The sequence below is a fragment of the Delphinus delphis genome, chromosome 1 (genome assembly GCF_949987515.2).
Source record: "Delphinus delphis chromosome 1, mDelDel1.2, whole genome shotgun sequence".
Lineage (NCBI taxonomy): Eukaryota > Metazoa > Chordata > Mammalia > Artiodactyla > Delphinidae > Delphinus > Delphinus delphis.
Window position 1 is genome coordinate 172,031,546 of NC_082683.1, and position 26,319 is coordinate 172,057,864.

The window sequence follows — 26,319 nt, forward strand, 5'->3', positions numbered from 1 at the left end:
CATCCATACTGTTCTCCATAGTGGCTGTATCAATTTACATTTCCACCAACAGTGCAAGAGGGTTCCCATTTCTTCACACCCTCTCCAGCATTTTTTGTTTGTAGATTTTCTGATGATGCCCAATCTAACTGGTGTGAGATGATACCTCATTGTAGTTTTGATTTGCATTTCTCTAAAATTAGTGATCTGAGCAGCTTTTCATATGCTTCTTGGCCATCTGTATGTCTTCTTTGGAGAAATGTCTATTTAGGTCTTCTGCCCATTTTTGGATTGGGTTGTTTGTTTTTTTAATATTGAGCTGCATTAGCTGTTTATATATTTTGGAGATTAATCCTTTGTCCGTTGAATCATTTGCAAATATTTTCTCCCACTCTGAGGGTTGTCTTTTCGTCTTGTTTATGGTTTCCTTTGCTGTGCAAAAGCTTTGAAGTTTCATTAGGTCCCATTTGTTTATTTTTGTTTTTATTTCCATTACTCTAGGAGGTGGATCAAAAAAATATCTTGCGGTAATTTATGTCAAAGAGTGTTCTTCCTGTGTTTTCCTCTAAGAGTTTTATAGTGTCCGGTCTTACATTTAGGTCTCGAATCCATTTTGAGTTTATTTTTGTGTATGGTGTTCGGGAGTGTTCTAATTTCATTCTTTTACATGTAGCTGTCCAGTTTTCCCAGCACCATTTATTGAAGAGACCGTCTTTTTTCCATTGTATATCCTTGCCTCCTCTGTCATAGATTAGCTGACCATAGGTGCGTGGGTTTATCCCTGGGCTTTCTATCTTGTTCCATTGATCTATATTTCTGTTTTTATGCCAGTACCATATTGTCTTGATTACCATAGCTTTGTAGTATAGTCTTAAGTCAGGGAGTCTGATTCCTTCAGCTCCACTTTTTTCCCTAAAGACTGCTTTGGCTATTTGGGGTCTTTTGTGTCTCCATACAAATTTTAAGATTTTTTGTTCTAGTTCTGTAAAAAATGCCATTGGTAATTTGACAGGGATTGCATTGGATTGGTAGATTGCTTTGGATAGTATAGTCATTTTCACAATATTGATTCTTCCAATCCAAGAACATGGTATATCTCTCCATCTGTTGGTATCATCTTTAATTTCTTTCATCAGTGTCTTATAGTTTCCTGCATACAGGTCTTTTGTCTCCCTAGGTAGGTTTATTCCTAGGTATTTTTTTCTTTTTGTTGCAATGGTAAGTGGGAGTGTTTCCTTAATTTCTCTTTCAGATTTTTCCTCATTAGTGTAGAGGAATGCAAGGGATTTCTGTGCATTAATTTTGTATCCTGCTACTTTACCAAATTCACTGATTAGCTCTAGTAGTTTTCTGGTGGCATTTTTAGGATTCTCTATGTATGGTATCATGTCATCTGCAAACAGTGACAGTTTACTTCTTCTTTTCCAATTTGTATTCCTTTTATTTCTTTTTTCTTCTCTGATTGCCATGGCTAGGACTTCCAAAACTATGTTGAATATTAGTGGTGAGAGTGGACATCCTTGTCCTGTTCCTGATCTTAGAGGAAATGCCTTCAGTTTTTCACCATTAAGAATGATGTTTTCTGTGGGTTTGTCATATGTGGCCTTTATTATGTCGAGGTAGGTTTGCTCTATGCCCACTTTCTGCAGAGTTTTTTTTATAAATGGGTGTTGAATTTTGTCAAAAGCTTTTTTTGCATTTATTGAGATTATCATATGGTTTTTCTTCTTCAGTTTGTTAATATGGTATATCACATTGATTGATTTGTGTATATTGAAGAATCCTTGCATCCCTAGGATAAATCCCACTTGATCATAGTGTATGATCCTTTTAATGTGTTGTTGGATTCTGTTTGCTAGTATTTTGTTGAGGATTTTTGCATCTATATTCATCAGTGATATTGGTCTCTGATTTTCCTTTTTTGTAGTATCTTTGTCTGGTTTTGGTATTAGGGTGATGGGAGCCTCATAGAATTCGTTTGGGAGTGTTCCTTCCTCTGAAATTTTTTGGAAGAGTTTGAGAAGGATGGGTGTTAGCTCTTCTCTAAATGTTTGACAGAAGTCACTTGTGAAACCATCTGGTCTGGACTTTTGTTTGTTGGAGGATTTTTAATCACAGTTTCAATTTCATTACTTGTGATTGGTCTGTTCATATTTTCTATTTCTTCCTGGTTCAGTCTTGGAAGCTTATACCTTTCTAAAAATTTGTCCATTTCTTGTCCATTTTATTGGCATAGAGTTGCTTGTAGTAGTCTCTTAGGTTGCTTTGTATTTCTGCAGTGTCTGTTGTAACTTCTCCTTTTTCATTTTTAATTTTATTGATTTCAGTCCTCTCCCTCTTTTTCTTGATAAGCCTGGTTAATGGTTTATCAATTTGTTTATTTTCTCAAAGAACCAGCTTTTAGTTTTATTGATCTTTGCTATTGTTTTCTTTGTTTCTATTTCATTTATTTCTGCTCTGATCTTGATGATTTCTTTCCTTCTGCTAACTTCGGGTTTTGTCTGTTCTTCTTTCTCTAGTTCTTTTAGGTGTAAGGTTAGATTGTTTATTTGAGATTTTCTTGTTTCTTGCGGTAGGCTTGTATAGCTATAAACTTCCCTCTTAGAACTGCTTGTGCTGCATCCCATAGGTTTTGGATTGTCGTGTTTTTATTGTCATTTGTCTCTAGGTATTTCTTGATTTCCTCTTTGAATTTTTCAATGATCTCTGGTTATTTAGTAATGTATTGTTTAACCTCCATGTGTTTGTGTTTTTTTACATTTTTTCCCTGTAATTCATTTCTAATCTCATAGCCTTGTGGTCAGAAAAGATGCTTGATATGAATTCAAGTTTCTTAAATTTACTGAGGCTTGATCTGTGACCCAAGATGTGATCTATCCTGGAGAATGTTCCGTGCCCACTTGAGAACAAAGTGTAATCTGCTGTTTTTGGGTGGAATGTCCTATAAATATCAATTAAATCTATCTGGTCTATTGTGTCCTTTAAAGCTTCTCTTTCCTTATTTATTTTCATTTTGGATGATCTGTCCATTGGTGTTAGTGAGGTGTTAATGTCTCCCAGTATTATTGTGTTACTGTCGTTTTCCTCTTTTAGAGCTGTTAGCAGTTGCCTTATGTATTGAGGTGCTCCTATGTTGGGTGCATATATATTTATAATTGTTATATCTTCTTCTTGGATTGATCCCTTGATCATTATGTAGTATCCTTCCTTGTCTCTTCTAACATTCTTTATTTTAAAGTCTGTTTTATCTGATATAAGTATTGCTACTTCAGCTTTCTTTTGATTTCCATTTGCATGGAATATCTTTTTTCCAATCTCTCACTTTCAGTCTTTATGTGTCCCTAGGTCTGATGTGGGTCTCTTGTAGACAGCATATGTATGGGTCTTGTTTTTGTATCCATTCAGCGAGCCTGTGTCTTTTGGTTGGGGTATTTATCCATTCACGTTTAAGGTAATTTTCGATATGTATGTTCCTATGACCATTTTATTGATTGTTTTGGGTTTGTTTTTTAGGTCCTTTACTTCTCTTGTGTTTCCTACTTAGAGAAGTTCGTTTAGCATTTGTTGTAGAGGTGGTTTGGTGGTGCTGAATTCTCTTTGCTTTTACTTGTCTGTAAAGCTTTTGGTTTCTCCGTGGAATCTGAATGAGATCCTTGCTTGGTAGAGTAATCTTGGTTGTAGGTACTTCTCTTTCATCACTTTAAGCATATCATGTCACTCCCTTCTGGCTTGTGGAGTTTGTGCTGAGAAATCAGCTGTTAACCTTATGGGAGTTCCCTTGTATGTTATTTGTCATTTTTCTCTTGCTGCTTTCAATAGTTTTTCTTTGTCTTTAATTTTAATCCAGCCTTTGGAGCCTCTGCTGCTGCTATTGGGCAGTTTTCCAAGCATGGGAATTGTAGTTTGCCACGATAATTTCAGTGATCAGAAGGCACTAAAGTTGGGGCAGAAAGTAAGGGGAACTCTGTGGGGAAACTAATCAAATGAACACATAAAATACCAAAGCACTTGGAATAGTGACCACCACATAAAAGAAAGTGAAATAATTGTTGAAGCAAATATGTTTCTTCTTGACAAAAGTGACAGTAAAATGTACTTGTAGTTGTTGGGTGTTTTCCTCTTAACCATTTTAATGTTGGCAAAATAAGCTCAGTAATGCCCATTGGTGAGTAAATACTTTGTAGAAAAAGGTATTTATATATCTCTGTGAAATGTAATTCTACTTAATGAGGTGGTCAGGTCAAGAACATATTTTAGAGCTGTAATGGTTTTGAACTAGAATTTCATCCAACTTTTATGATAGTTTTGTTTTTAATCTTTTTTTTTTAATGAATTTATTTATTTATTTTTGGCTGTGTTGGGTCTTCCTTGCTGTCCATGAGCTTTTTCTAGTTGCGGTGCGTGGGCTTCTCATTGCAGTGTCTTCTCTTGTTGTGGAGCACGGGCTCTAGGCGTGTGGGCTTCAGTAGTTGTGGTTCACGGGCTCTAGAGCGCAGGCTCCGTAGTTGTGGTACACAGGCTTAGTTGCTCTGTGGCACGTGGGATTCTCCCAGACTGGGGCTTGAACCCATGTCCCCTGTGTTAGCAGGCAGATTCTTAACCACTGTGCCACCAAGGAAGTCCTATGATAGGTCTTATACTTCAGTAATTTATGAGCTTCCCAAAAATTCTAGGTACCTTTATTTGGGATCTTACATATGGAATTGAAATAAATCATTGGCTTTGGAGGCACACATAAGATTTCTTTCAGTTGATTCTGAGTTGTGAGGGTAACTTCACTGGAGCAGTGCCTCAATTTTTGCCAAGAAATCTTTAAAGAAGTAAATGTTTTGTGGCAGCCAAGATTTAAAAGCCATCAAAAAAATCTAGTGCCTTTGGAAGATACTGTTAAATGGTAAGCTAATTGACAAGGATTTGTATAGCAGCTTTAGCTGAGCCAGTGTGGCTTCGGCACATCAGAAAAGAGTAAGGCATGATAGAAATGACAATCTTTGGACACAATTAAAACTATTGAAATGTTGCTGCCCAAATTCTTGAAATTGCTACTGGATCCTTCTTATCTGTTTGCCTTTGTTCTCACTATTTTCTCCACCTGCAGCTTCTCCCAAATCTTCCAGTGGCTTATTCTCTTAGCTAATTCATATCTCTGCTCAAATTATCATCTCAGAAAACACTTTTGTGAACTCTAATGAAATTTGCATAACTTACTGTGCTGTACTTTTCATCATAGTTATTGCTATTGGAATTTTGTTAGATATTTGTTCTCTTGGGTATCGCCTGTAGCATCTAATAGATTGAAAGCTTCATGAAGGCAAGGAAATGATCTTTAAGTGTCATCTTTACACTCTACTGTAAAGTTCCACATTGTATAGTTAACCAGCGATGGACTTTCTCAATTGAGATGTTAAGGAAATTCTTAGAACTTAACAGCTTTTATGTTTGCATTAATTTTGGTCTAGTTACTAAAGGGCTCTCAAGTCAGATGTGAATGATTAAGACAAAAGCAATACAACTTGACTTGTCCTTGGTTGCTACTAGTCAAAATTTTGGAGATTCCATATGGGTGTAACAAATAAAAAGTTTTCATTTTAATAGATACTAATAAGATATGGAATAGTATGAAGGAAAATTTGCTAAATTGTGAGTTCTTTCTGTCTCACGGCATGACTGTTTCTTATTCTGACATAAAACCTTGACGTTTTACAACATATATTAATCCATACCACCCGATTGACATTTGTTATCTTTAACTGTGTGAGGGAGACTATTACACTGTTGACACTGGAGGCCACTAATGAAATATAGAACTGTTGGTGCTCATCTCTTCTACAGTCTCCTACAGATCTGGGTGTGACCTGAGATTTTCTTGAATTTATCAAATTTAGGCAGAATAACACTACGTTCCTTTGAGTTCTCAGCCTTTATAACCCTGACAGCTTCTGCTTTGGGCTCTTGGGCACCCTGAGCAAGCGTGGGGGAAGGTTATCTGTCTAGCTGGAGAGGCCATGTAGAGAGACATGGTGGTGAAGCCACATGAAAGGGAGGGAGGGAGTGATGCTGAACTACATGAAGAGAGAAAGAGATGACTCATTGTATTAGTTTCCTAGAGCTGCAGCAACAGGGTGCCATAAACTGTGTGGCTTAAAACAACAGAAACCTACTCTCTCACAGTTCTGGAGGCTGGACATGTGAAATCAAGTGTCAGTGGGGCTGCTCCCTTCTGGAGGCTTGGAGGGAGAATCCTAGTTTATGGTGGTTACTGGCCATCCTTGGCTGTTACACAGCTCATTTCAACCTCTGTCTCCATCTTCACGTGGTACTCTTCCCTGTGTGTCTCCTCTGTGTCTCTGTGTATGAACCTCTTTCCTTTCTCTTATAAAGACACCAGTTTTTGGATTTAGGAACGACCCTAATCTGGCCTGATCTTATCAACTAAGTGTATCTGTAATGACCCTATTTCCAAACAGGTCGCCTTCTGAGGTTGTGGGCAGACGTGAACTTGGCAGGGGGCACTATTCAAAGCAATACACTGGTCATTTCAGCAAGCCAGCTGATTCTAGTCTCTACCCTCCAGCCTGACGTAGCCACACCACAATGGCAGCCCAGCTGATCTCAGCCCATGCTGAGAAGAAAATTAAAATCATTGTTGTATTACACCTCTATGTTTTGGAGTTGTTGTACAGCAAAATGTAATAGAAAGACTAGTTAAAACTCTTCCCCTCAAATCCTTATGGATTCATGCTGGAAGTGTATAAATAGATGAATATATAAATAAATGAATGATTAAATGAAAATAAGATTAGACACTGTCTTGGCATCTATTTTTCACATGTTGACTGTCCAGCTGAGAGATTCTAAACAAAAGCACTGCAGAGGAGCACTCTTCAAAACAGGGGCAAGCTACACACCCAGAGTCACTTATTCATCGATAAATATAGCCAAGTTGTAAAATCATCCGTTGATGCTCGTTAGTTTTACAATCAAGGACTACAACTAATTGAAAATTGTTCTTTGAAAAAAAAGACAATTACAGTATAAATCAATTCGAAGTTTTACTTATAAATCAACTGTACCAGCATTAGCTTGTATTTATTTAATGTTGCACTTTATAAAATGTTTGTTATGTAGCCTATTTACTTTCAGTCACAACAGTTGGATCGAGTTTCAATATTCCCTTCTAGATGTGGATGTAAATTAGAAATAACTCCTCCCTTGCCCCCTTGCCCCCCGCCCCAATCAAGTATTTACGAACACGATAATTTTACAGAAGTAATCCTTTGGTCTATTGTTTTTTTTGGTATGGAAGATGCAGTTTTTGGATACAGCTGTTCCGAGTTTGTGTATTTACTTTTTTAGTCGGCTTTATATTTTTAAGAACTTGAATCTTCTAAAATTTATAATTAAAAAAAGAGTAACCTATACTTACTATTGCACAATTTCAAGGTTAGCTTTTGATATATTTGTCCCTTCCTTCCTTCCTTTTTCTCCCTCCCTCCCTCCCTCCTTCTCTTCCTTCCTTCCTCATTTTCTTTTGAACATATCTCATTTTTTTAAGCCAGAGTTGTTCTTTTTCTAATATAAAAATCCATGAAATTTTTTCCCTGGATTTATAATTAATTTTCCCTGTAAAAAATATCTGGCACTAAATTTTTATTAATGTTATTAAAAGTTACAATCTTATTTTCAAAAATGTATGGAGATATAAAAGTATGATAAAGATTTTAAATTTCTCAAAAACATACATGCCTAATTCAATAATTTGACTGGAATTCAAGTAGATCTAACAAAGAGAACTCCAGTCCTTATCCTTCATGTCAAACAACACATTTCCAAGACTACTGACAAAGAAAATTTTATTTGTACTCTTTCTAAATCATGTGGTTAAATTTTCTTCATTTAAATATATATAGGCCATAAGTATTAGTTACTATTTTTTTAATGGATGTTAGGTTTACATATGAAAAGTTATAGAAAAGGACCAAGTTTCTCTCTCCAGGAAAATACTCATGGATATGTTTTGGCCTCCCAGGAAAAGAACAATTATGTGAAAACAAAAAATGATTTCATTCTCTACTTTGGTTCTCTAAATACAGGAAGAAATAAGTCCCCTTCACTGGCTACATGGCACTGTTCTTTCTCATCTTCAGCATGAAAAATCAAATGGATTTTATTTTAAACAAATTAACGATTATATGTAGATACAGATTTGAAATTTCACTAATGTGTTTTAACTTTCTTTACTCAGGCGGAAGTGGCATTTCTTTTATTATTCTTTGGAATCTCATAAAATCACCAAACACAACTATTAAATGTAATAGCTGCACACATTAGAAATTCAAGGTTGAATTAACTAGAATGAAACAGCAGATTTTAAACGAACAAGACTGTCACATAGTGTCAATGTTACGATTCCATTTATCAGCTCCATTAACTTAATGGTCAAAAAAAAAAAAACAATTCTCCATACTTTCTTCTCCCTGGTGCATATTCACTCTCATACACATCTAAACTAATGCTAATAGAGAGTAAAGTGATTCTATCAGCAATCTTTTATGTAGTTTTTATTGTTTTCCATAAAATTCTGTCACTGGGATAAAACTAATGATTTTATACGTCTGGCCCAGCCGTACAAACGCCAATTTTTACTTTTCTAATTTTCATTCAACCCTTTCTTTCCACTCCTTTAACATAGAGTTCTTTTGTCATGTGAAAGTTGAAATATCAAGAAGTCAGAAACCTCATCAAAGAAAAACAGGTGCTTTACTACTTTTGATTATACATCTTCCTGTGAACAATTTGAGATGCCTGTTTACCGCTTCCCTCTCCAGCCCTCATTTATATTGCACACAGCCACACAATAGACTCTCTGGTATTTAATGCTGAAAAGCCCAATTGGTGATGTGTGTAGTAAAATTTTACTGCTTCTCTTAGTAAAAGCAGGGAGCAATTCCTATACCTACTTTGCAGTTGAAAAGTTCAGCCTTTATCTGTTTAGCGAGCTTTAATTCGAGAATAGGTCTCTTTCCACCAAGAGGAGAAATGCTGAGACATCAAGCCCTTTACAGCAATCCCCTGTGCAAGCTGATTTGCCTACTGATGCTCAAGCATTTTTTTCCCTACTCTCAACAATTTTACATTGTTTTATTTATAAAGAACCCTTATGTGATGCATGTGTCAATCATCTACCATTTTCTGGCTTTATCAATTTTTTGTATTAGTTTACAAATATTAAGTATGCCATTTTATTACCAAGTTATACACTTTTTAAATTATATGAAATCTCTTGAGAGCCTTGTGTTCTATCCAAAACATTTAAATTAAATGTATAAATTAATTTTGACATGTAGTTTATTGCCACAAATCAATGTCACATATATAGGTACTTGATTATAAAGGTAATTATCTCACCTAATTTCTCTAATGCTCAGCTTTTTAAATATACAAACATCTAAAATATTTAACTAAAGCTATACCCTCTGGACTTTTTGCCTTATTAGGCATTTATATAAAATGTGCTGAGAATATAAAATGATAGTTTAAAAAACCATTCATATCTTCCTTGGCTTTATTCTTCTAACTTTTTTTTTTTTTTTTTTTTTGAGAGAACTTAGTTTTTCTTGACTCAAGTGTTTGCAAGAAATAGCATAAGAATAGTGGCCAGAAAACCATTTTTTAATTTTTTTTTGGCCACCAGGGATTGAACCTTGGCCCTGGGCAGTGAAAATGCCAAGTCCCTAACCACTAGACTGCCACGGAATTCCCCAGAAAACCACTTTTATGTCTCCCATCCACTGCTTACAAGTTGTTTAACTTTGACTCAGTCACATAAAATTTTTTTGGTTACAATTATTTTAACCATTCCAAGGGGATAATAATAACTGTTTACTTCACAGGGTTGTGTGAAAATAATGAGATAAAACATAATTGCTTTTCTGAAAACCATACAATATCATAACTAAAATGTAAAATCCCAGTACTAAAATTTATACACAAATTAATTCGAATATATTTTCCTTAGACATCAATGATTCATATTATGTAAAAATAAAATAAAATCAAAACATATATTTGGACGAACGACCATGAAAGGGAACTGTTGGACACAAGTAAGAACATTTCTATGTCTTCTTGAGGACTAAAGTCTTTTTTTTCAAAAATCAAATATTTACTTATAAATATTGTAGATATTACTGGTCTAGTAGATAAGTTTTGCAAATGTTCTTAAGTGAGGAACTGAGATGGTAGGTTTTTAAATGAAATGCTATAGAAAAAGGAAGTTCTTTTTCCATATGATAAAATTTCTGAGTTTTTATAGGATGTAAGGTAAGCTTTAAAAAATACTGGGTCAGACCTGGCCATTTTCCACACATGCAGACCCTGCACTCAATTTGAAGTGCATTGCACCTCCTGAGGTTCTGCCATTTATATTTTTACTTATCCACTGCATAGCAAGCAGCTCTGTGAGATTTCTACTTCATTTCTACATTTCACTGAAATGCACTTTAACAAATTCAGATAGAAAGTGTGAAGTGTGTCTGGTTTCCATCGTTAGCATCTTCTACTAGGTGCTTTTGAAACTTGCCAAGTGAAATTTTAATCACCTGGCAAAGTATTTGAAATGCAGCACTCACCTGACAAACAGTTATTTAAGATTTATGCTTGCATATTGATCATGCTCTCTTGTATGCATATCCTTTACTATTTAAATATATTTTCCTATTTTTGATAAAATTTTCTGCTTTAATAATTCTGGGATCAGTAATAATCCTTAGGATTGTATTTATCTTCTCTTTGTGATTAAAAAAATTCATTTATATGCAAGTTTATTGTTCAATGTAGAATTCATAGTAGCAATATTAGAAAAAACCCCTGAATATCCCACAAACAAGTATATTTAACTAGATACTGTATAAGCAAACACAAAATAAGGATAAATATGAATATATAATAAAATAGTTTTGAAAAATATTTAAATAAGATAAATATATTAAAATAAGTAAAATAAACTTGGTAATAAATGAGATATGTGTCCCAGAATTAATTTTGCATATATATCTATAAATATAAATATAGGTATAAATATAATTACTAGAAGGAGATATATTTACATGTTCATATATTAAAGGTATATATTTTCCTGGCTGCTATGACTAGGAGAAATAAAAAGAATTTCCTTTGATTTTGTATGCAATTACCTATATTGCTGTCATAAATATGTATAAGTTTTAAGATTTTAATATAAAATATACTTTTAGACGTTTTGGGAAATCAAGGGATATATATGTTCCATAACACAGTCTCACATGAACAAAGGTATTAGAATTCTGTCAGAAACTTCCTTAATGTACCATGAAATGACAAGTGTCTACTGTAGATTTGTGACTATTTTTATTCCAAGGTCATTTAGTTAAAATACAAGCAATGCCTTGGGGGTACTGTTTTCAGTATGTGCTGTATGTAATATAATTTCAGGTAATTAAATAAAATAAATAAATTTATAAAAAAGAAGAATGAGTGTTCTAAAACCCTTTGAGGTTTTCTTGTGCATCAAAACAGGATTCATGTTAATGTAGTGTATGATTAGCAGTGACCAAATTCTCATTTCTACCCTGGAATTCTGGAAATTGATGCTATGGTCTGATAGGATGTTAGCATGAGGTTTGATGTGACACAGCCTTGGTTCAAACCACAAGCTCACTACTAAAACCAGTTGGCCTAAAAGTAACTTACTTTCATAGGGATTATACCTTTCTTTGTTAACACTGGAATAATGATACATAGTTATTAAAAACTGAATAAGCTAAAGTCCCTCTGATTTGTAAACCTGGCCTATTACTGAACCAAAGGAAGGTAGAGAAGCCAGAGATCAATGTTTTACTGACTGTGCCATCTTTACAAGTGTCATGCAAGTAGCCTGGGCTCTGTCTCAAACTATCATCAGAAAATAAAAACAATTTAAATTGATTTGTAGATATTTCTTTTACCCTGTCATCATCTGAAGAACCATGTCTTAAGTGAGCTCCTCTCTGTTTGTGATAGTAATCTGTGCTTTGTGAGTCTCATTATCCCCTTGACTAGATGTTTAAAAATAGTGATTGACTTTCCGGTTTTGTTTCTCATTTACCCCAGTGTCCAGAGTACATACACTATTTCTATGTTACTTAGTTTTTGTTTTTCTTTTTTTCTAACAGTCATAGGAAGAAGCCCTTTCCGTTTATTTGAATTCTAGCTTCAGGTCTGTCAACAAAGAAAATTAAAAGGCTCTCTCCTTGACTGTAGAGACCTATAATAAAATAAGTACTATTCAACTTCATAATGTACAAAAGCCATTTTGCAAAGTCTTCTTGAAGATGTTGAAAGACTGGTAAAAAGTCAAATGTCTTTTTAAGTATAGTCTTTTAGCTTAAGTCAGTAAAATTCTGTCTGAATTTAGGGTTTCTTTACCTTACTTCAATACTCTGTAGGCCTTTAAGTCATTCAGCATGTTCAAAATATTTAACAGAATATAAGTAATTTAATGAATGATTGTCAATGAAGGATGAGAACTTACAGATAGTAAGCAGACAGAATAAATATGGCCATCACTGAAATATACATCAAACATTATTCATGGGATAATTGATGTCTTTATATTTAGCAAAATGTTTTTTCTCCTTAAGGCCTCAAGGTAGTATAAGTTTGAATGCACTTGAATCTCATAGCTAAATGTAAAGTTTACAATGAGTAGGTCATTTTATCAAGTTCAAGTGTGATTTCCCTCAATGTGTGAAAAAAATGGAATGTAAATTTTACAAAGTAAGCAATGCCAGTTAATTTACCAAATAATAAGTATTTTTTCAGGATTTAAATACTGATGAATCAAAAAGAAACATCTTTTGCCTTTTAAAATCAATTTACAATGTTACCAACTGCCTGTAAACTTATGTTAATGTAACTTAAAACCAAAATGCATGAAAAATAGGGCCTTAAGAGCAAGAAAAATATTTTAAGTAAAATATTTTAATTGAATAAAGGAAATACTAACTATGGTCAAATAAGATCAAAATCATTATTACTATTTTACAGATGAGCAATGGTAACACAGTATTTCAAAAAGCAGCAAAAATATGAACTGTTTAATTCATATGTTTTGTTTTCAGAAAGGCAAATATGTAGAGAGTCACAAAAGAGTAGATACTTTGAAATTATTTAAATTATCTAAATATTATATTTGTCATTCAGGTATACTGGCATTGTATAGGAAAAAACCTAAACTATTTGACTTTTATTAGGATTTTGACCCCAAAGCATTTTCATATCTTCAAATATTTTAGTCATAATGGGAAAAACAATTCAGACAATGGTGTATAGCTTTTGATGTTAAAATTATATTTCATTCCTGGATAGGAATAGTAAAGATAACACAAGGTTAGGATAATATAAGCAGAGTAATTACAAAGTAGAAACAAAATACTACCATATCATTTTCAGGTTTATATGAGTTCTTCTTCATAGGAGAGAAGACATACTTCATTTTATTGATAAAAATAATTTGATAAAAATAATAATTTGATATAAATCTACAATCTAACTGGGAAAGACCTTCCTACCTTCAAAAGAAAGTCTACCACAGTTATCTGTAGTGATTAATCTGGTTCTTAATTTATAGGAAACAGACAATTTATGGAATACAGAAAAACATTAAAACTATTTTTAATTAGAAATTACTATAAAACTTAAAATGGTGATGAGACAATCATAATTAACTGACAGACAGCTATGAGTTAAAGCAATCCAAACTACAGAGAATTCTTGGCACTTAAAACTATTACTGTAATCAGGGTGAAATATAGAATATACTAACCTGATAACCAACTACATGATTCGTTAAGAAGTGATAGGCAAGTGTAGGTACAATTTCAAAAGTATAATTTGGTTGATGATTTTGGAAGGAGTTTTGAAGGTGTTTGGATTTACAAATGGATTGACAGCATGTTATTTTTTTAAAAGTTCATGACAAAAATTATGGGAATCACATAGGCTTGTGATAAATTTCCTTGCTTGTAATGAAAACTCACAGGGGTATAAGAATATGGATTAAAAGTTAATGGAAACAAAGTCTCAGATTTCAGTAATTCTTGATCTAATATTGTTTACCTAAGTTTATTTTCTTTAATTCAAAAACTCTACTAATACTAATATTGTTGGCACCCTTGTTAAAGAGTAGTTGACCACATATTCATGAGTTTATTTCTGGGCTTTCTATTGTTCCATTGGTCTAGGTTTCTGTTTTTATACCAGTACCATAGTATTTCGACTACTGTAGCTTTGTAAGAGAGTGTTATAAATTTGTCAAATTAACACTAAGTGGAGCACAGGGTTTCAGAGAAGGTGAGCCATGGTTCAACAACAGACCACAGGAGGAAGTGAAATAGAGAAGTACCTCACTCACCTCCAGGGGCTGCACTGGGAGGTCAAGGCAGAGTGCAGACCTGGGGCATGTGACTTGGTTAGTGTCTATGAGTGGAGTGCTTCGGGGTTCCCCTGCTAAGGCCAGATTGGTCAATTCAAACAAAAGAGCAGGGTTTTGGTAAGCCCAATGGGGGTCTTATCTAAAGAGCACATAAAGGGAAGGCTTTGAGAAGCAGGGGATATTGTTGATCAGAAGGACTGCTGGGATGTCATATCAGGAACTTACATTTACTTGTGACTCTGCAGGCTGCTACCTAGGTAATGTGCTTGCAGAAGGGGGCTAGTGCCAGTTTAAGGTCACTGCAGGCTGCTTGGCCAAACAAAATGGATGCCAAGGCAGCTACCATGTTGTTGCTTAGCTAAAGTCTGGACATGTAGTTTGAAATCAGGAGGTGTGATGTCTCCAGCTTTGTTCTTCTTTCTCAAGATTGCTTGGTTTTGTGGTTATATAAAACCTTTAGGATTGTTTTTCTATTTCTGTGAGAAATGCCATTGAATTTTGATAAGGATTACATTGAATCTGTACATTGCTTTGGGTACTATGGGCATTTTAACAATGTTAATTCTTCTAATCCATGAACATGGGATATCTTTCCATTTTTTTGTGTGTTCAGTTTCTCTCATTAAAGTCTTGTAGCTTTCAGTGTATAGATATTTCACCTCCTTAGTTAAATTTATTCCTAAGTATTTTATTCTTTTTTGCTGCTATTATAAATGACATCGTTTGCTTAATTTCTTTTTGATAGCTCATTGTATGTATGTAGAAATGTGGCTGATGTTTTTGTATGTTAGTTTTGTATCCTGCAACTTTACCAAATTCATTTTTTAGTTCTAACAGTGTGTGTGTGTGTGTGTGTGTGTGTGTGTGTGTGTGTGTGTGTGTGTGTGTGTGTGTGTTTAGTCTTTAGGGTTTTCAATATACATAATCTACAAACAGGGACTATTTAACTTCTTCCTTTCCAGTTTGAAATACACAAGGAGAAAATGATGGTCTCTTCAATAAATGGTGTTGGGAAACCTGAATATTCACACACAATAATGAAATTGGACCCTTGTCTTACAACATGCACAAAACTAAACTCTAAATGGATTAAAGACTTAAATGTAAAATCTGAAATCATAAAACTCTTAGAAGAAAACATGGAGAAAAAGCTCCTTGATTTTGATCTTGGTAATGATTTTTGGATATGACATTAAAAACACAGGCAGCAGGGCTTCTCTGGTGGCACAGTGGTTGAGAGTCCACCTGCCGATGCAGGGGACACGGGTTCGTGCCCCGGTCCGAGAAGATCCCACATGCCGCGGAGCGGCTAGGCCCGTGAGCCATGGCCGCTGAGCCTGCGCATCTGGAGCCTGTGCTCCACAACGGAAGAGGCCACAAGAGTGAGAGGCCCGCGTACCGCAAAAAACAAAACAAAACAAAAAAAACACAGGCAGCAAAAGCAAAAATAAACAAATGATACTACATCAAACTAAGAGGCTTCTGTACAGCAAAGGAAACAATCAACAAAAAATGAAAAAGCAACATATGTATTGGGAGAAAACATTTGCAAACCATATATCTGATAAAGGTTAATAGGTAAAATATATAAGTAACTCATACAACTCAATAGCAAAACCACAAATAATCCGATTTTTAAAGGGCAAAGGACCCAACTAGACATTTTTCCAAAGCCATAAAAATGGCCAAGAGGTATATGAAAAGGTGCTCACCATCACTAATCATCAGGGAAATGCAAGTCAAAGCAAAATCCTAACACCTGTTATGATAGCTATTATCAGGAAGACAAGAGATAACAAGCGCAGATGAGGGTATGGAGATAAGGAACCCTGCACTCTGTTGATGTGAATGTAAATTGATACAGCCACTACGGAATACAGTATGGAGATGTCTTAAAAAGTAAAAGTAAAATGACCATATGATCCAGCAATCCTACTTCTGGGTATATATCCAAAAGAAATGAAATCTAGGTATCCAAGATATGTCTATACTCCCATATTCATTGCTGTATTAATCACAGTAGTCAAGATATGGGCAAGACCTAAGTGTCCAACAACAGATGAATGGATAAAGAAAATGTAGTATACATATATACAATGGAATATTATTCAGCCATGAAAAAAATATTCTGCCATTTACAACAATGTGGATGAACCTGGAGGACATTATGCTAAGTGAAATAAGGAAGACAGAGAAAGACAAATATTGTATGATCTCACTTATGTGTGGAATCTAAAGAAGCTAAACTCATACAATTGTGGTTGCCAGAAACTGGTGGATGGAGGAAATGTGGAAATGGTGGTCAAAGGGTACCAACTCTCAGATGAATAAGTTCAGGGGGTTTAATGTACGGCATGGTGACAGTAGTTCATAATACTATATTGTATGCTTGAAATCTGCTGAGAGAGTAGATCTTGAGTATTCTCACCACACACAAACACACACATACACACACACACACACACGCAAAGAATAGTAACTGTGTGAGGTGAAAGATGTGTTAACTATGTTGACTGTGGTAATTATTCCACGATGTATACATATTATATCATGTTATTCACCTTAAATATATAAAATTTTTATTTGTCAATTTTACCTCAATAAAGCCAGAGAAAAAAGAAACTCTACTAATAGAAACACAGACTATGACAATGTATTTAAATGATGTACATGTACATGTTTGTGTGTGTGTATGTATGTATGCACATATGTATGTGTGTTTCCTTGGATACACTTAAGTATCCAAGGAAACATCTAAATATATCTTTAATTCTTAGCTTGCCATTGTTATCTTCATTTTCCTCCATATGCTTTTTAATCAACATTAATTTGTTTATTTTATTCCACACCTTTCTTTTTGCATTTCCCTACTTTACTAATTATGTGTTTATATAATAAAATTAATATCTTAAGCATATGTGTGTCTGTGTGTGTGCTACAGACAAAAATACCAAAACTACAAAGTGATATCACTAAAAATAAACATTGATATTTAACAAAATAAGTTTTATAATGTATAACCCTAAGATAAACTACCAGTCCATCAGAAAAATTGGAAAGAAATTATTTCTATTAAAATTATCCTGAACCTCTAAATATTAAAATGTATAAAAGTCAAATTTCAAAAAACACTTTTTATGGATATGATAATTGTGACTTGACTGTACTGGCAAAGAGACAACAGTGTATTAATTGTATAAAAACAGGGCACTTCTAAATTTGCTTTACTCATTAATTTAAATTTGCATTAAGCAATTTACATGTATGCCATTTTCCCCCTTCTATTTCCATGCTTTAATTAGCTTAATTTATCTGAAATCTCTAGATAGGTCACAGCTCTCAAGTACAATAAAATAGAGTAAAATGGGATTAATAGAAATTCATAAATTATCAATGTTCTTTGGAGTAATACATATATAATTTATTTCTTGTTGATACACAGCACATTTTGTAACATCAAGTAAATAGAAAAACCAATAGTGTTACATATAATACCCTTCTTAGCAAGATAACAGCATTACTTCAGAAAAAAAAAATCTGAGAATTCAGGGATATGGGCAGTACACGACATGTGTTTTACTAGCACACTATTTAACTAGTATGGCCTTTTGGATCACACTAATTAAAATCAATCCTCCTTACTGCCAGTTCTCCCTTCTGCCTTCCCTACATTGTTTTTATAGCATGCATCACCATCTGTGACACAGCACTTTTTAAAAAAATTTTTATTGGAGTATAGTTCCTTTACAATGTTGTGTTAGTTTCTACTGTATAGCAAAGTGAATCAGCTATACATACACATATGTCCCCTCTTTTTTGGATTTGCTTCCCATTTAGGTCACCGCAGAGCTTTGAGTATAGTTCCCTGTGCTATACGGTAGGTTCTCATTAGTTGTCTATTTTATACATAGTATCAATAGTGTATATATGTTAATACCCATCTCCCAATTCATCCCCTTGCCCTGGTGTCCATACGTTTGTTCTCTACGTCTGCGTCTCTATTTCTGCTTTGCCAATAAGACCATCTATACCATTTTTCTAGATTCCACATATATGCATTAATATACAATATTTGTTTTTCTCTTTCTGACTTAACATCACTCTGTATGACAGTCTCTAGGTCCATCCACATCTCTACAAATGACCCAGTTTCATTCTTTTTTATGGCTGAGTAATATTCCATTGTAGATATGTGCCACATCTTCTTTATCCATTCCTCTGTTGATGGACATTTAGGTTGCGTCCATGTCCTGGCTATTGTAAATAGTGCTGCAGTGAACATTGGGGCACATGTGTCTTTCTGAATTATGGTTTTCTCTGGGTATATGCCCAGTAGTGGGATTGCTGGGTCATATGGTAATTCTATTGTTAGTTTTTTAAGGAACCTCCATACTGTTCTCCATAGTGGCTGTATCCCTATTCTCCACACCCTCTCCAGCATTTGTTGTTTGTAGATTTTCTGATGATGCCCATTTTGACCAGAGTGAGGTGATACCTCACTGTAGTTTTGATTTGCATTTCTCTAATGATTAGTGATGTTGAGCATCTGTATGTCTTCTTTGTAGAAATGTCTATTTAGGTAATTGTTGATGCGTTTTTGTTTGTCTCCCCTCTTCCACACACTCATGCTGACAAGGACGGGGTTTCATCCTTGTTCACTACTGTATCCCTGGGGCTAAGAACAAGGCCTGACACAAACAGCACTCAGAGATATTTGTTGAAATGTGAAATGTATCCACTAGTTGTTGTATGCCTTTTGTGTTTTTCTGAGGCTACTGTTTGAAACAGACACAGTGGGTCTCAATGAGAAATGTGAATTTATGGCCGGTGTCACCCAACCCAGCCACTAGGCAGAGGAGAGCACAGGAAACTCACCTGCCTGCATTCAGGTTCCAGGAGACACACCTTCCCCAGGTGAGCAGGAAAAAGGGAGAAACACGGTCACTCTGGCGTCAGACCATTTGTTTTCCCAGCTTGCCCCCTCCTGATTATCCCCCACAGCAGCTGCCTGCTCAGAACGATGGCAGGACCAAGTGTGGTCCAGGGTCAGCCTCCCAGAGATGGGAGGCCAGGGAACCTCGTCCCAATCACGGGATCCAGAGCAAATAACAGACATTGGTCCAGCACATCTGGGATCTGAGCTGTGTTCAGAGTCCATTTCCAAGGACAATCTACGCGTGACGCAGGGGTCACTGGGACTCACCCGTGGGTGTGTCTCCCTCCAGGGAGCTGCTGCCCGAGTTGAATGCAGGATGGTGGAAAAGGTCCTCTCAGCCCCCACCAGGCACCTGCACAGGGAACCCGACGGCATCAGGACCAGCTTCCTCGCGGAAGCACCACACTCCATGACCTTAAGCACGACACGGCGGGGAAACGCGGATGCCTGCCTACAGGGGTCCGTAAGGACATAATGCCGCCAGTGAGCGTGCCCTGCGAAGTCAGAGGTCATGACGTGGCCTGGGGCAGCAGAGGATGTGACCTGTGACGTCGAGGGGCGTGATCTGTGACGTTGGAGGATGCACGTGGACTCTCAGCTTCCCACGTTCCCGCCACTGTGGAGATGGAGCAGCTGGAGAGTCCATGCGGACCCAGCTAGTTGCTTGTGAAAGGGTCACATCCTTCTTGGGGCTGGGGACCGCCGCTACTGGGGGACTGCAGGCACCCCGGCCCCCATCACTCGCAGGCCCCAGGCCAGCAGGGGTCCCATCTGGTGGTCCAGCTGAGGTCAGTGTGCAGAACAGTGAGGGTGGTGGGAAGCGATGGACGTCTGGACTCGGAGTTTAGGGGAGAGAAGAGGAAACCCACCAGGGACGCCACACCCCAGGGACATCTGCAAGTTTCTTTTCAACCCTTAAGGCCCCAAGGCCGATGCTCAGCCCTCCCTACTTTTCTGTTATCAACTCTTTAGGAAAATTTTTATTTTGAAAATTTTTTTGTGTGACAAAACGTACGTTTTGTGTGACAAAACGTAAAATTTACCATTTTAACCATTAAAGAAAATTGTTGAAGTAATAACCACTGTTAACACGTCATTAATAAATTAAGTTAAAGTTAATAAAGTGGGAAAAACTTACACAATAAAAGACTTTTAAGTGATGTGCAGCAAATGAAAACCGTTACTAAGGAGTTTACACTTGTTCTGTTCATTCTTAAATCATTGCTTTTGCTTGCTAATAACTAAATTAAAGGCCTGTATCTGCTATTTAAAGAAAGATATATATGTATAGATCAAAGAAACAGAAAATGTGTGTCATTCAGAATTATTTTATTTGCAAGTTACTACAGGTTTGCAAATATACTTACAAAAACCCAAGTTAACCAGCTTAAAGCATAACGGTGATTGATTGGCTTACACAAATAGAAAACCAAAAGTTAAGTCAGGTAAGAAGTTACCTGGCTGATGAAGATTTTATAAAAGGCATAGTTTCTTTCCAGTTTTCCTCTCTGCCTTTCACCATGATTACTTCAGCAGGTAGCTGCTAAGAGCTTCTGTGGGCTAAAACTTTCTTGCTCAGGTCCAGTGGGAAGAGAATATTTCACTCCTGAAACCACAGTGAGGAGAGTGAAGAATTTTCTCTCCCAGATTCCCACTAAACATCTTCAAAATTAGCCATGGCTGAATTGGGTTATATAACAGTCCCTGAGGCCAAGTGTTTAATTGAGACCTTGGCACTGATTCTGAGATTGGAATGAATGTCACTGAAATAGCTTTGTTTCAAACAAGAGAGGAGAGATACCAAGGGATATCCCCAAGGTACAGTTAGGCTGGCAGATGTGGGATGAATGCTGGACAGCAAAATTGTGTGCCTGCTACAAAGGTTTAGTCTCTTTTGGGTACTTTGGCTTGTATGTCCTTACTCATTGCCAATCATAAGGTAAAATTGTAGTTCCTGTCTTGCTAGTTGTTTGGCATAGGGTGTCCAGCACTGTAGCTTGCTAGTCATTGAATGGAGCTGGGTCTTAGTGTTGAGATGGAGATCTCTGGGAGAGCTTTCGCCATTTGATATTACATGGAGCTGGGAAGTCTCTGGTGGACAAATGTCCTGAACTTGGCTCTCCCACCTCAGAGGATCAGGTCTGACACCCGGTCAGAGCACCAAGACCCTGTCAGCCACACGGTAGTCTGTGGTCTTGGACCAGGCAGGCAGTTAACTTCTCTGTGCCTCAGATTTCCTTTCGTGCAGCACCTCCTCACTCCAGAGGCCCAGTCAAGGGCAAGGGAAGGGCTGTTGCTCACAGGCTGTGCAGGGAGGAAGACTGTAAGGCTGGCGCAGGACGGTGGCACAGGACCGAACTTGCATATATATTTATAATTGTTATATCTTCTTCTTGGATAGATCCCTTGATCATTATGTAGTGTCCTTCCTTGTTTCTTTTAACATTCTTTGTTTTAAAGTCTATTTTATCTGATATGAGTATTGCTACTCCAGCTTTCTTTTGATTTCCATTTGCATGCATTATCTTTTTCCATCCCTTCACTTTCCTAGGTCTGAAGTGGGTCTCTTGTAGACAGCATATAGATGGGTTTTGTTTTTGTATCCATTCAGCAAGGCTGTGTCTTTTGGTTGGAGCATTTAATCCATTCACATTTAAGGTAATTATCGATATGTATGCTCCTATGACCATTTTCTTGATTATTTTGGGTTTGTTATTGTAGTCTTTTTCTTCTTGTGTTTCCCACTTAGAGAAGTTCCTTTAGCATTTGTTGTAGAGCTGGTTTGGTGGTGGTGAATTCTCTTAGCTTTTGCTTGTCTGTAGAGCTTTTGATTTCTCTGTCAAATCTGAATGAGATCCTTGCCAGGCAGAGTATCTTTGTTGTAGGTTCTTCCATCACTTTAAAATATCGTGCCACTCCCTTCTGGCTTGTAGAGTTTCTGCTGAGAAATCAGCTGTTAACCCTGTGGCAGTTCCCTTGTAAGTTACTTGTTGTTTTTCCCCTTTTGCTTTCAATAATTTTTCTTTGTCTTTAATTTTTGTCAATTTGATTGCTTTGTGTCTTGTGTGTTTCTCCTTGGGTTTTATCCTGCTTGGGACTCTCTGTGCTTCCTGGACTTGGGTGACTATTTCCTTGGGTCAGCAGGTTAAACCTACAGTCTGCTCTTTACTCTGTGCCATGCATAAATTTATCCTGTCAGAAAAAAAATCTTTAAAATTAATAGCACGACCTATCATTTAAATTAAGAGAATGCTTTAACAATCCTTGCAATATAGACCACTTTTTTTCCCGATTAGCTAAAAGAGGAAAAATTTGTCTGGCTGATTGGTTCATTAACTGCTTCATAATTGGCTTTTCAAAGAACTTGGTTGTCCTAGATCTCTATAGATATTTATCAGGTTTTTACATATTACTATCACTTTCTGTGCTTCTGTACCCTTAGAGGTAGCCAGGGGTAATTTTATATTTGAGAACTGAATTCCCTCTAACCAAACCAGTTAAAATTATAAAGAAATTCTCTAGGCCAGTATAAAGGCATCCAGTTCGATACATTTATTTTTTTCCCTTTTGTCAGGAAATGCAGTCTGTGACTACTCTGGTCCTAGTTCAAAAGAGTAAGCAGAAACCCCAGAGTTTTTTGATTTGGGGAGATTTCAGTCATAATTCCAATTCCGTTCCTCAGCATGTTGTTTACACCTTTGTATACTGCCTGACAATTTTGAGATTTCAGTTAGTGTTGTAATCATTTCATTAATATTTTCTGTATTCAGTTTCATTCAAAGTTCTCCATACTGTAATTTTTCTCTAATTCATTTATATTATTGTTTACTTTTCATTTCTCTCTTTTCCTTGATGTTGTTTACCTGTTTTGTAGTTGATTTAAAAGATCCACCCATTGTTTTGTATTTTTTGATAGCTTCATTTTTTTGCCATTAATTTCCACTTTCATCTGTATTAATTTGATCTGCTTTCTTTCATCTTGTTGTATTCTTCATCTTCTGTCTTGTTAAATAAAATTAAATATTTAAATTATTTAATTTTGGGCCTTACTCATAAATCCAATAGTTTATAAGAACATAATTGCTATGTGTTAGAAACTATATAAAATTCAATTAATTAAAAGTAAAAAATCAGTTGAGACATAATTGAATAAATAAAAAATTGAATAGCACTTTTTCTTCCTTAAATCACATATCCAGAAATTAAGAATATTATTTGGTGCTTATTTTGCATATATATACATATATGTATAAATAAATTAGATACCTAAATTTGTACAATTTCTGATATAATAATAGCTGATATTTTGTAGTGCTTACTGTTGGTTTTTTTAAAATTAATTAATTTATTTATTTTGGGCTGCATTGGGTCTTTCTTGCTGCGTTCGGGCTTTCTCTAGCTGTAGAGAGCAGGGGCGACTCTTTGTTGCAGTGCATGGGTTTCTCATTGAGATGGCTTCTCTTGTTGTGCAGCACAGGCTCTAGACGCACAGGCTTCAGTAGTTGTGGCTCGCAGGCTCTAGAGCACAAGCTCAGCAGCTGTGGCGCACGGGCTTAGTTGCTCCACAGCATGTGGGATTTTCCTGGACCAGAGCTTGAACCTGTGTCCTCTGCATTGGCAGGTGGTTTCTTAACCTCTGCGCTAGCAGGGCAGCCCACTTACTGTGTTTTTATGTTACTATTTTTTTTAAATTTTATTATATTTGAGACTCCTATTTTTTTTTAATAAATTTATTTGTTTGTTTTATTTTTGGCTGTGTTGGGTCTTCATTGCTGTGCACAGGCTTTCTCCAGTTGCAAAGAGCAGCGGCTACTGTTCGTTGCAGTGTGCAGGGTTCTCATTGTAGTGGCTTCTCTTGTTGCAGAGCATGGGCTCTAGGCGTGGGCTTCAGTAGCTGTGGCGCATGGGCTAAGTTGCTCTGTGGCATGTGGGATCTTCTCGGACCAGGGATCTATCCTGTGTCCCCTGCATTGGCAGGTGGATTCTTAACCACTGCGCCACCAGGGAAGTCCCTGGGACTCCTATTTAATGTGGATCTATAAAGATCAACCTCATTAATTTGCTTGTATATGTACTAACATGTCATATTTGTGAATGTTTAGGTTGTTTCAGTTATTTTGTCATTGCAAAAATGTTTCAATAAATATTCTCAAGCTTCATACAGTATTTTATATCTGCCCTGTCAAATATGGTAGCCACTGGCATATGTAGCCTTTTAAATTGAAATATGTTTCTTATAAAATAAAACTAAGAGTTCAGGTTCTCAGCACAGTAGCTAAGTTTCAAGTGCTCTAGCTCACATCTTGCTAGAGGCCATGATATCAGACAGACAAGACATAGAACATTTCCACCAACTGAAAGTTCTGTTGGCCAGTTCTGATTACACATTTCTAGCAGGTATTAATATTGGAAAGGTTTTGAGAACTAAGGTTTCATGTTTAAGTGTTTGTACATTTGAAATTTGCATGCAGCCAAATAAAGATGATTGTAGAATTTAGCTGTCACACTACAATGCATGAAATTATCTAATTTTCCATGTTTCATCAACAGTGGATATTACCTTTTAAAAACATTTTTTCTCAAAATAATAGGAAAAATAGTTTCTTGTTACTATTATAGTTTTTATTAATGTGATTATCAGTGAGTTCATCACTCATATTTGTTGAAATTTGCATTTCTGATTCTTTAAATTTCTTGTTATCTCTTTAAATATTCTATTGAATATCCTTTTATACACAGAGATTAATAAATTATGAGGCATGCATTTACCTTTTTGATTCTAGTCACATCTGTGTACATTTTCAGTATTTTTATCTAGAACCAGCAGTAAGTTTATTTGTTATTATGCCATTTCTCAGTTTCCCTTGCTTCACAGTATTTTTTTCATAATATCCATGTTGTTGCTTTTCTTCACATTCATCCGCTATATGGGAAGGTCTATACAGCTCTTGTCTTAATAGGTAAGATGAAGGAATTGACCTTGAATTTCACTTCCTGTTAACTGGCACCATTTCCAGATTCTATTTTCAAATCTGTAACAGAAGGGAAGGTTGGTGTGCAGTTCCTAGTCCAATTCCCTATTTCTGGCAATTCTTCATCTTCTGGCCCTGCTCTACTTTGATTAAGTGTTTTTCCCAACATTGTTTCCAGGTTTTCTGGTATCAAGCCAAAGAACTGAGCCAATGTTGTACACTGAGGACTGCACTCGTCAGCCAGCACTGCGACCAGGTAATGTTTTCTTTGCCCTTACTTAACAGCAATTTACCTGTGCGAGGTACCACTCTCCTCACAATGCACTTTGCCGTCACCTGTTTTTTCCTGTGTTCTTCCAGTTATTAGCAGTGATTTGAAATCTCCGTCTCAGGGAACAGCTCCAAACCAGTGTTTCAGAGAGGGTCTCCTCTTGTCAGAGAGTCTGTGTCTCAGTTAGTTGATCAGTGGTGGTAGAATTATGGAACAGCTTAACGCTTCTAAAATAGGCTTTTAGAAGATTAGGGATTTAATCTATGCGTTAAAGCCTGGCTCTATGTCTTTCTGCTTTTCCTCCATCTAACTCTAACTATCTCATATTAGTGTCAATTCATACAAGACACCAATATTAGGTTATCTGTCAGAATTACTATAGAAGGCTGCTAAGGGTTTTAAAAATATTTCACTGTATCTCCATCAGTATTTAATGAATAGTTGTGGAAGGCTCCCTTGGGGCCTGCAAACCAGCTGTCATTTTGAACCAGAAATCTCTGATCATAAAATTTCAAAAATAATATCTTTTACTATAGCTGACAGTAAATTCTTAGCACGGAAGCTGTTCTGTGTGGCAGAGATTCATTTTAAAATGCATTTGATGTGTCAAAATTCCTCTTCAATTACGTAAATTGAGGGATTGAAGTACGTTAATTTCAAGGATTCCTGTAAAAAAGAGCCATATAAGAGAATTCCTTAGTGAAAAAAG

The 26,319-nt window shown here is 36.0% G+C and overlaps 1 long non-coding RNA gene across 1 annotated transcript in view; it reads left to right on the plus strand.

Moving 5' to 3' along the window:
* Positions 1-25,634, plus strand: part of LOC132424899 (uncharacterized) — a 42,135-nt gene extending 16,501 nt beyond the window's left edge. The window contains exon 3 of the long non-coding RNA XR_009519302.1: positions 25,518-25,634. This is a non-coding gene — a long non-coding RNA (uncharacterized lncRNA). The remainder of the gene's footprint in view (positions 1-25,517) is intronic.
* The last annotated feature ends 685 nt before the right edge of the window (positions 25,635-26,319 follow it).